Genomic DNA, 13,020 nt, shown 5'->3' with positions numbered 1-13,020 from the left:
AACAATCATCATGTATTTAAATTCATTTCAATGTATAACATAATGTTATACATTCAAATGGTTGTATAATGAAACTGAGACAGTATCAAAATAAGATAGTATTACAATGCAAATTATTCAAAGTAAGACATAGTGCAAGGGAAAAAAAATTGTAATAGTAATTTGAAAAGCCATACAATGGTGAATGAAAACTTTTTTATAAAATTTGATATGTAGTTGACATGGATGTGAATGTATAAGCATGTAAGTTTTGAATTAATAAACAATATGAACAACCAAAAACGTACCTCTAAATGTTTTATTTGAGGGCTATGCTGTATGCTCAGATCTTCAGTACAACATGCTTCTATTGCATCATTATGGTCTTTCTACCTTTAGTAACAAGCATCATCCATAAAAGCTTAGTCAAAGTGATACGTAGTTGAATGAAAAAAATATGCACCGGTGATTTAAAATTAATATGTATAATAAATGCATAAGTATTTGTTATATGATTATTTAATGTATAACATAATGTTATACATTCAACTGAATGTATAATTATACTGAAACAGTCTCAAAATAAAAGACTATTCATTTTCTGAAATATACTGTTAGTATTAATGATGTATAACATATCAATATACATTCAAATGTATGTGTAATAATTCTGTAATAGCCTACAAGTAAAGCGTTTTAAAATATTGATATTCATCCAAGAACTAACCAACATGATAGACAAAAATGTACCAATATATCTTCCATATCAGTAATGTGCGTGTTTTTCGATTCTTCTTCATGTACCTCTTCTTGATCATTTATATGCTCATCCTATAAAAAATTGACTAGTGGATGTCTGTACATTTAATCAAATTTATATAATGATGACTGAAAATATTTTTATAATTTGATATCTACATTGTATAACCATATTTGTGCATATCATATATATACCTTCTGATTGAATTGAACCTCATCTATTGTTGGACATTCAGTATGAATGTGGACACAATCTTGGATCTCTGTTTCTAAAGGTTCAAGTACTGATGGTTCATCATTTGTTATGTGAATGATTGGTCCCGTGTACTCATCTTCATGTTGTATAAGAACCAAACAAAAATAGGTTAAGATGTTGGAGATATACAGATTTATGGTAACATGCCAATTTAATTTAGATTAACATTACCGGCAAATCATTCTTATAAACACTGACATTTATTTTTGATCCTTCTTTTGCACCTTCTTGTTGATGAATAATTTTCTCTTCCTATATTTCATGAATAATACTAATGTATGAGTATTTGTTCAAAGTATTAAAAATTTGAATGAAATTTTTTTTTATACCGGAGATTCTTTATTCTCTTCTTTCTTCAACGCTTTAACGACCTCATCAGGTATATTGGAGATTAGTATTTTCAGCTTAGCAATTTGTCCATTCACCTTATAATATACAGATAAACAATAAGATATTAGAAACAAGTAATAGTTTTTTTAAAATTAACATTTGTGAATAAGAAAATTAACTTACATATATTTTGATGTAACTCTTTATCTGCTCCATATCTAAATTAGACTTAGAAGTCCCTCAGGGGTTGTGGAAGACGATGGAACAGACTTGAGTTGTTCGCGCTCAGGAGACACACCAATTTCTACTTGATGACTATGATCAAAATCAGTCACACAAATTTGTAGTTTATCTATTAATTGTAATTGTTTTTTTAGAAAACATACCAGACACATGACGTACTGAATGATAACTTGTTGATTTCTGTCCATCTGTCGCAGCTGGACTAACTTCCTGAAACATAACTATTTTTCTTCTTTTAGATGGTTGTTCAGTTGATACAAGTTTAACCAAACAAACTTTTCTTAGAAATTCTTGAGTAGGTGCAGTGGTGAAATCATCATAGTCGTCATCTCCAGTGACAACACGCGATTGATCTTCATCGCCTTCTGTTTGAATTTTTGCAGCAACAGAAGTGGAAGTAGCAGATATTGGATCAAAAACCACAAAATCCTCAGATAAAGACAAATCTAAAGTACGAACTTCTTCGTTTGTAGGCTGTAAATTCTTGAAAGAACACTGAAAAAATTATTTTCAAAATGAAATATTAGAACTTCGATAAAGTGAGTATAAAATAAAAATATTTAACATATTATACAATTACCTTACTGAACATGCCATACATAAAAGATTCATACTTAGGACTTGTACACTCAACTGACCAGTTAAGTATTCTTGGGTGATGTTTCCATGTCGCAAAGCAGTTTTTTTATCTACCGCAGAGCAACACTCAAATATCCAGACATTTTGAGCGTGGGGCATTCCACCCAAAGAATATAACTGCTTTGCGACTCTGAAATCCTGCCTCCATGAGTTGATCAACTTTTCAAAAGTTATCTTTTCCCATGAAAAGTGTATGTACGGACCATCCTCGACCATTTGGAAGTGAGCTACACTGATTGGTGCTTCTTTATGCTGAGATAACATGAATGTATGAACAAAATATAATATCGCAAGGTTCAAATCATCTTCAGAGTTCTTGAAATTTCCCATCTTCACACGTGTTATCAGTTTTGACCTAGTTATACCACCTCCAGATTTAGGAAAATACTTCGATATCAAAGGGGATTTTGATGATGAAGTATACATAAACTCATGAATATCACCGGTGCATTTCAGGCCGGTGATAATGGAAAATTCAAGCATGGTAAATTTCAAAATCTTTCCCTGCACACACACATGTATCTCGTCCTTAATATCTTGTTGGATTTTTAGCATAAGGATACATTTTGAAATCTGCCCAATCCAGTTGCATTGCAGAAGGTCAAGAAAAATCCCAAATAACATATTTCTAAATGCCTCCAAAATAATACTTTATGTCTTCAGCAAAACCACGGTTGCATAAGCTCAAAATATGCAAAGAGTGCTACGGGACTTTATCTATACGGTATTTCATGCCCTGAAATTAAAAAAAAGAATAATTACAGGAAAAGTTACACATGTTTGAGATACAATAATGTATAATGTTGCATACTAAAATAGTTCACATTAAAAACATGTATGAAATATCAGTTATTCACATTAAAACTCACTAAATGTATAATATCAACTAAATCATACAAAGCCTGTTATGTATAATAAGAGTATGGAAAGCAATGTATAATAAGATTTATGTAATAACATTATACATTAATAATCAAATATATGCAATGTATAATGTCAGATTAAACATTTCACCTTAAACATATATGACATGTAATGTTGTTAGAATGTATAATAAAACATTATACAAAACGAAAACTTCATGAATGTATAATAGCATACACAGTTTCAAATGCCTCTTATATGTAATAAAAACATCCAATGTATAAAAAATGAAATGTATAACATAATAGTAATATTATACATTAGTGTTGCACAAAATTGTATGTTCTACTATATTATACTATAATATTGCAACGTAAGTAAAGTATAATGTTTAATCAATACCTTCGGAAGACGTAGTCTACCGGAATCATCAAACTTCTTCTTACTGGCCGTTTTTGAACTTGATTTCTTTGATTTGGAAGTGGCCGCTTCCTTCAATCTCTTCATTGTTGTGGGGTTGTTTCAATCCTTTGAACGATTCTCTGCGAAATCAGGTTCTTCAAAATCAAATGTACCAGGAACAAACCCAACAGGTATATCTTGTTTTTTAGAATCTAACTGACTAAGTCCTAAACTAAATCTAGGACAAGAATCCATCAACAATATTTTTTAGTAATTTGATTAACCCGAATCAACTACGAAACTTGAAAATACTTAGAAAAATGTGGTAAATCCTTAAAACCAAACATGCATTCATAAAATAAATTGTAAAATATAAAAATAAGTAAATTTGAAAAAAAAATCTACAAACCAAGAATCGAAAATGTATTATATGAAGAAAACATAAAAATCAAACTACGAAACTTGAAAACACTTGCAAAATAAGGTAAAAACAAACATAAACGACAACAAATATATGGTCAATTTAAAAAATTGAAAAAGTTGAAAAAAAAGAAAAAATAAATAAAAATCTTCAAACTTACAAATTGTAACCCCCAGATACACGATTCTTGAATTTTGTCGGGAATAAGGGGATTCAACTATGGAGTAAATATTGGGTGTTGTGGGAGGATATGGGGGAGTAAAATATGAAAGAGAAAACCTTTTTAGAGATGTATAATGTTTAAGAGAGAGAAAGTTGAAAATAAAGGGATTTGTGTAAATATTTTGGGATATGTGTAAATACTTTACCAAATTGGTATATTATGTAATAAGAAAATTTTATTTAGTGTATATATGTAAATTTTAATTTTTTTATCTCCCTAACTTCCAGTTCATTGTGGTTTATGTGCCTTTAATTACAATAGTTAGTGGTGGTAGAATGAAGACATAAGTTTCTTGTAACCACTCGCTATTTATTCCTCCATTATCCTATTCTTTATGCTAGTGTAACTCATGTAACCTAAAAGCCATTTATATTCCATCTTTACTATCTCATTTAGTTCTTCTTATTCATTGCATGGAAGACTTCCTCTCCTATAAATAGAGGTGGTCTTGCATGGTTTTGGCATAAACATAAGATAAGAAAGAGTTAACAAAAGTTAGCAAAAAAGAGAGTTTAATAGTTGAAGGGAGGTGTTTTTTGTGGAGCTTTGACCTTAACTCTTGTCTAGATTATTGAGTTATTGCGAGAAGGCTGTTGTATCCTAGAGGGGATAAGTCAAGAAGATTACTACTGGACCTGTGAAACATTTGCTGCAGTGGGCTTGAATCTCCTTAAAGAGAGCGAGATATCCACGCCTCAGCCGAAGAAGAAAAAGATTGTCTTTTTATTTTCTTCACTTGTAATTTTCAGTTGTAAGTTTATTGTAATTTCACCAATAATTTTAAGGAGATTCAATGGCAACAACTAAAAAATCCGCGGATGTCAAGATGGTAGATCTTAACAAGCCATTTCGGTTCAACGACACTCACTTCAAGAGGTGGAAGGGTGTTAATTGAGAAGAACCCAAAAAAAGTAGATGACTCTTCGATGAGTGATGAAGAACTTATATCTCTTCAAGAGAAAGTTGAAAAATACGATGGTAACTCCTACAAGTATTGGTACTTTTTACTTAATTGTATTTCTGATAATTTTTATGATTGTTATGATAGAACTTACTCTAGTGCAAAAAAAATTGGAAAGCTTTGCAGAGTAAATATGACACTGAGAAGGCGGGAGCGAAAAAATATGCGGCTAGCAGATTTTCCATTTTCAAATGGTGGACAACAAACTCAGGATTTCATAATGATTGTTGGTGAGCTCAGGTCTTAGGAAGTCAAAAATGGAGATAACCTTATTGTTTGTGGCATAATTGATAAACTTCCACCTTTGTGGAAGGAATTTCAAAAAACAATGCTCTCTTGAGATTTTGATAATAAGAATCCACATGGAAGAAGAAGCAAGGGGCCAAGATGCACTTTTACAAACAGAATAGAACAACATCACACCAAAGGTAAATTTAACTTCTTCAAATAATACTACCCCTAAATCTAACAAAAATACTACTTTGAAGCCTAAGAAGAAAAAATTCAAGAAAAATGATGGTACACATCCCAAGAACAATAATGGTGAAAAAAACAAGCAAAAAATCAACATGTACAACAAAAAATATCGTGTAGATTTTGGAAATATGGGCCTACACCACAGGTAAACATTATTGAAGAATCATTTATGGCAGTGATAATAGATATTAACATGGTAGAGAATGTTGATGTATGGTGGGTTGACTCTGGTGCAAACCGTCATGTCTGTTATGATAGACTGGTTTAAGAAATATACAAATTTTGAGGAGCCCAAAACCATCATACTTGGAGATTCACAGACAACTCAAGTACTTAGAATGAGAGATTTTGAGTTGAAGTTTACTTCTGGAAGGGTATTAATCTTAAAAGATGTACTTTATACTCCTTCTATAAGAAAAAATTTGATGTCTAGTTTTCTTTTTAATAAAGAAGGCTTCAAACAAATTATTGAATCTGATCAGCATGTAATTGTTAAAAATAATATTTTTGTGGGAAAGGGGTATACATGTGATGTTATGTTTAAATTGACTGTTGAAATGAATAAAACATCTACTTCTATTTATATGTTTTCTTCTACTAATTTTTGGCATGCTCGTTTGTGTCATATAAATGATCGTTATGTGGCAATCATGAGTAGTTTAGGATTAATTCCAGTGATCAAAAAGAACTTTGAAAAATGTGAGGCTTGTAGTAAAGCCAAAATCACAAAAAGGCCTCATTTTCAAGCTGAAAGAAAAACTGAATTGTTAGAATTAGTTCATAGTGATATTTGTGAACTTGGTGAAATTTTAACTCGTGGAGGAAATAAATATTTTATCACTTTCATAAGTTACATATGTTTACTTAATGAAAAATAAAAGTGATGCATTTGACAATTTTAAAACTTTTCTCCATGAAGTTGAAAATCAGTTTAATAGAAAAATAAAAAGAATAAGAAGTGATAGAGGCCGTGAATATGAGTCACGTGAATTCTATTCTTTTATTAGATCACTGGGTATAATTCATGAAACTACTCTTCCTTATTCTCTTGAATTTAACGGTGTAGAGAAAAGGAGGAATAGAACATTGGTTGAGTTGACTAATGCCATATTAATTGAGTCTTATGCACCTTTAAATCTTTGGGGTGAAGCTCTTTTGACTTCTTGATATCTGTTGAATCGTGTGCCTCATAAAAAGACCAAACTAACACCTTTTGGATTGTGGAAAGGTTATAAGCCAAATTTGGGATATCTAAGAGTTTGGGGTTGCTTAGCCTATGTAAGGTTAATGGATCCTTAAATCTCTAAGTTGAGTAAACAAGTTACTACTTGTGCTTTTCTTGGTTATGCTTCAAATAGTACGGCCTATAGGTTTTTTAATCTTGAAGATAATGTGATAATAGAATCAGGTGATGTTATTTTCATGAAAATAAATTCCCTTTTGATTCTAAAATAGTGGGGGTCTGAGGACCAAAGAAAATATTTTGTCTCCACCTAGTTCTTCTACTTTTACTTAAAAAAAATAAAGAAAATGATGATTTTGAGTTAAGAAGAAGTAAACGAGCTAGAGTAGAAAAAGATTTTGGTCCTGATTATTATATTTTTAATATTAGAGATGTCCCTATCACTTTAAAACAAGCTTTGTCTTCATATGATGCTATTTTCTGAAAAAAGGTTGTAAATGATGAAATAGAATCACTAGTTTCTAATAAAACTTGGAAGCTAGTTGATTTACCACTGGGTTGTAAAACAATTGGATGTAAATGGATCTTACATAAAAAATTAAAACCGGATGGATCTGTTGATAAATACGAAGCTAGGCTAGTGGCTAAAGGTTTTAAATAACTAGAAGGCCTAGAATTTTTTGATACTTTTTCTTCGGTAACTAGAATTACATCCATTAGACTTTTAGTTGCTATTGCAGCAATTTTTGATTTACAAATTCATCAAATGAATGTAAAAACTACTTTTTTAAAGCGGAGACCTAAATGAGGAGATTTACATGGAACACCCAGAGTGATCCCTATATGGCTTGAAGCAGGCACTAAAGCAATGGCATGAAAAGTTTTATTCCTGTATGATTGATAATGGCTTTAAAACAAATGAGTGTAATAAGTGCAATATCATAAGTCTTGGAATAATCCGCATGTTATTATTTGCCTATATGTTGATGATTTATTGATCTTTGGCTCTAACATGAATGTTATTGGTGAAACTAAAATATATTCTTTGAAGCCATTTAGATAGGAAAGATCTTTGTGAGGCAAATTTTATTCGAGGAATAAAAATTACTAGAACATGTGATGAAATTTTCCTTGACTAGTCATATTATGTTGAGAAAATTTTGAAAAAATATAATTTCCTTGATTGCAAGCATGTTGTAACTCCTTTTGATTCTAGCGTTCACTTGTTTCCTGTTGAAAGTGAAAATAATGTAATAAAACAAAAAGAATATGCTATCATAATTGGAAGTTTGAGATATGTGCCTGATTACACTTGACCTGATATTGCATATGCAGTAGGAGTACTTAGCAGGTTTACTAGTAAGTCAGGTAATAAACATTGGCATGCTATAACGAGAGTAATGAAATATTTAATTGGAACAAAAAATTATGGTTTGTTCTATAAAAAATATCCTGTTGTACTTGAAGGCTTTTGTGATGCGGATTGGAAGAATTTATCAGGTGATTCGTTATCCATTACTGATTATGTTTTTACTTTGGGTGGTGGTGCTGTTTGTTGTAAGTCTAAAAAGCAAACTATAATTGCTAACTCTACCATAGAAGCTGAACTAATTGCTTTAGCTTCAGCTAGTGAGGAAGCGAATTGGTTGAGAGATTTATTATCTCATACACCTTATTTTGAAAAATCAATTCCTCTTATTTAATTCATTGTGATAGCACCGCTGCAATTAGTAGAGTTCCAAATCGTTATTACAACAGTAAATCCAGACCTATATAGAGAAAACACAGTAATGTGAGATCATATTTGACAAATGGTACCATTAATATTGATCATATCAAATCTAGTGATAATCTTGCAGATCCATTGACTAAGGTCCTAGCAAGAGAAAAGGCCTGGAGTACATCGAGGGGGATGAGATTGAAGCCTATTAAATCTTGAGTCATATGTGAGGAAACCCAACATGGGGACTAGAGATCCTATAATCAGGTTCAATGGAAAAAATGAATCACATGATGACTTATTGTGAAAAATGTACTATTTTTTTATCCCTCCCTATGGTGTGAGTGCATTTGCCTGTAATTATTGTGAGGTTGAGTTTATAAAACACTTAATAAAAATCTGTAGTTCTTATGAGTGGAGTGCTAAATTACAGGAACACTCTCGACGGATTTCACCTATGTGAGTGTGGAGGTAGGCCGTTTCCTATGAGAATTAGGCTCATTCTCAAAAACACTCATAAAATCGGGATAACACAAGGCCATAACGTGCTGACTATAAAGCTCATGTCAATACCTTGACTATTATGTGTAAGCAGTAACTTTTTATTTCCCTTAAGCAGTCATAGTTCAAGTCTGAGACCACTATGACTCAAGAGTAAAAATTATTGTTTTACTAAGTGGAGGTTCAATGTAGAGCACACCTTCATTATGCATAGTAGTCTTCCTTCAACTAGTGGACTCTCTTATATTTACTATTAAAATGAGTGAGCATTTTAATATTATTTTTAATGCAAAATTCATTATTATAATAGCACTTTAAGGCATTACATTGTGGGAGTTTTCTTTAGTAGTGCTACAGTTATACTTAATGGCAATTATGCCAATTATCTCTTATAACCCACGTGCATGGTTGTATTTTTTTCATCTCCCTAACTCCCATTTCATTGTGGTTTATGTGCCTTTAATTACAATAGTTAGTGATGGTAGAATGAAGAAATAAGTTTCTTGTAACCACTCATTCTTTATTCTTTCATTATCCTATTCTTTATGTTGGTGTAACTCACGTAACTCTTGCTTTCATTAACTTTTTTAAATACTATTTACTTCATATAAAATAATTAGGAGTCAATGCTTATTACATAATCAGCGGTACGTGAATTTTATCCTACTTCTCCTTAGTTTTATATCTCAATAAAAAAAAATAGTTGCTATAGGGGCATATCTAGGTGGGGTAGTTGGGTTTTACGTGAATTTATGCTTCTAGATCATATATATATATATATACTCTCTATTTTATTTTATGTGTCATAATTCGATTGGATACGAAATTTAAGAAATAAAAAAAAATTTGATGATTTTTATCAAATTATTCTTTATTAAAAAATATATGATTATTATTTTTAATTAAGTGAAGTCTTATTATAAGTAGGACCAAGAAAGGTAAAATTGGAATTTTGTCTTTAAATAGTTACCAAATAAAGAAATGTGATATTTTTTTGGGGACAGAAAATAAAAGAAATAGCGACACATAAAATGGGCCGAAGGAAGTGTATATGTGTGTGTGTGGGGTGGGGGGTTGGGGGGGTTGGGAGGGGAGGGTCATATACATACTTTTGTTATCTTAATGCAAAACCAATAATTGACAAATTCACCGTTCTTTATATATACATCCTTTGGATATCTAAAAGTGCAACCAATAAATAACAAACTCACTAGTCTCCAGTTCTATACATATTTTAGCGATCAAAAAGTTTTCTTGATCGAGAAGAAGGTGGAAAGAAAGTCATCGATGGAAGAAGCAAAGTTGAGAAAGCTAGGACGTGGGCTTTTGAAAGCTCCTAACGTTCAAGAACTGGCAAAACAACAACTAGCAACCATTCCTCCTCAATATATTCAAGATAATGTAGAAAAGACATCATATAGTTCTTCCATGTTATTGGCTCAAATCCCAGTGATTGACATGGAACAACTGTTGCATGGTCATGATCATGATTCAGAGCTTCAGAGACTTCATTTTGCTTGCAAAGAATGGGGATTTTTCCAGGTACTCCTAAGTCCTATTCCAATTTAAAAGTCACACTTTACTTTTTAGTTAGTCCGAAAAATAATATTAATATATGTCACATTAGCGGTACGCTTAATGTGTCGATCTCTTGCATGCAGGTTGTGAATCATGGGGTGAGTATATCGTTGATGGAGAAAGTGAAGTCAGAAATCCAAGCATTTTTCGATCTTCCATTGGAAGAGAAGATGTTTGAGCAACAAGAAGGGAGAATTGAAGGATTTGCTCACGACTTAGTTTTTTCTGAAGAGCAAAAGTTAGACTGGATTGACTTGTTTTACATAACTACTCTCCCTGCCCATTTGAGACAACCTCACTTATTTCCTAAGCTCCCTGTCTCACTTAGGTAAAGTCCTCAAATGTCTTCTTTTATTGACATTTAATGATATTGTAGATTTTAATCATTCAGAGTTTCTTAGATATGCTAAGTGCATGGTTGTAAGTAGCGGCAAAAGAAACCTACTTCATGTTTGAGATTTAAATTATTAAGATTCAAACCTAAAACAAACACACATATTCGCTACACCCCTAATTTTACGGTTGGTAGCAATCTTTGTAAATGCCCTTAAAACTTATAGCGACATTGGATCCAATGACAATTAGCTAATGTCGGTAAAAGTTTTAGCAGTTGTCAAAGTGCATATTTATTGTCGCTAAAAGTATCTTTACTGTTGTAGTGATTGTGGCTTGATCTTCACTAGATCTCTTCCTCTTTTAATGATTATTTGTATGATATGATTGGAAATTAATATAATGCAGGGACACCTTGGAAGCACACAGCCAAGAATCAAGAACCTAGCAATAAGCATCCTGAATCAAATGGCAAAGGCTTTAAAGATGGATGAAAAGGAAATGAGAGATCTATACACTGATGGTATGCAATTACTGAGGATGAATTATTATCCTCCTTGCCCTGAGCCAGACAGGACATATGGCTTAAACCCTCATTCTGATAGTGATGCACTCATCATCCTTATGCATTTGAATGAAACTGAAGGTCTTCAAGTCCGAAAAGATGATACCTGGGTGCCCGTAAAGCCCCTCCCAAATGCTTTGACTGTTAATATTGGCGATATGATGGAGGTAAATATCACTACAATAATAAAGACTTTTAGTAGCAATAAATAATAAATATATACTTTATCAAAAAAATCCTTGTCCTACCGTTATCAATCTTTGATCTACGGCTTTGACATAATCCACGAAGCAACTTTGTTAGGTTCATAGGAGAATTCGACCACAATTTAATTTTGACTTCCCTTTTTTCTCTTTGTTTAGCTTCGACTTTGTGTCTTCTTCCTCAAAATTGATTTTACAATTAGAACCAGTGTGAGGATTTCACTGATTCTCAACATGTTGAGTAACTGAAATGCTCTAAGGACATTTCCCTAGATAGGTAGGTCAAAGATTATGGTAGAAAGCTTGTAGGTAGTCGAGCGTTGTCGAGTTTCCTTGTCAGTATTATTATTGTTGTTACTCTCCTACTATCTTATTCTTTAATTTTATTATTGCCAATTGTTATTATTTCCTTTTCTCCCCTTTTTGGTATGGGCTTCTTCACTACTATATTTCGCTTTCTTAGAGATTTTTACCGTGTTATATTTGAGTTGACGGTCTTATGTGCACACTACCCTTCGTAGATCCTATTTGTAGGATTACATAGGTTTTTTTTTTTTTTTTTTTTTATATGGCCAATTTGGTTAAACTTGCTTACTAAGAAAAAATTGGAGGTTATTGAAATTAGGATTAAGTCAAGATGAATGAATATTACTATAGCATCTACTTGCAAGTTGCAATTTCTATAGATGCTATATAATCTTACTTTTGTAAGAAATTAAAGAGCTCATTTCTAATGTCTATAATAGTGTTTGCATATGCATGTTATTTGACTTTGCGCAGATAGTGAGCAATGGTGTTTATAAAAGCATTGTGCACAGAGCAATTGTAAACTCAAATGAAAGAAGGTTATCTCTTGCAACATTCTATACCTTTAACAACGACTCTGATTTGGGACCTGCACTTAGCCTCATTGGACCAAATAATCCTCTGATTTTTCGAAGAACTAACTTAGCAAAATCTCTGGAGGTTTTTTCTAAAAGAAAAATTAATGGAAAATCGTTCATTGATTTCATGAAGATGGAGGCTAAGGATGACGAATCCTAGGTAGCATTTGATAGTACGCTACATCATTCATTTTGAGCTTTTGTTCAAAGTTACTCTTGCTATTGTAACTTCAAGATCCACTGTTTGATGATTATATAAGTGTGTGTGGGGTGGTGGTGGGGGTGGGGGTTATGCCTGTAATAAAGAAGGAAGTTACATGACAGGTTGTCACGTATTTTCATTTAGACTCTCAATTGAAGTTGTTACATTTTATTTGTTTAGTGAGGAATTTATTCATTAAACATAATTAAGAGTCATTACATAAGGAGACTAGTCTAGACAACGTAGTACCCATTACCGTCTCTTCCAAATCCAGAAATAGTAAATGTGGGGGAGTTG

The 13,020-nt window shown here is 32.0% G+C and overlaps 1 pseudogene; it reads left to right on the top strand.

Annotated features, from left to right (window-relative positions):
• Nucleotides 1-5,210: 5,210 nt before the first annotated feature.
• Nucleotides 5,211-12,681, top strand: LOC107845213 (annotated as a pseudogene).
• Nucleotides 12,682-13,020: the final 339 nt, after the last annotated feature.

This window comes from Capsicum annuum, chromosome 10 (assembly GCF_002878395.1).
Source record: "Capsicum annuum cultivar UCD-10X-F1 chromosome 10, UCD10Xv1.1, whole genome shotgun sequence".
In the NCBI taxonomy this organism is placed as follows: Eukaryota; Viridiplantae; Streptophyta; class Magnoliopsida; order Solanales; family Solanaceae; genus Capsicum; species Capsicum annuum.
This window is presented reverse-complemented; position numbering and strand designations above follow the sequence as displayed.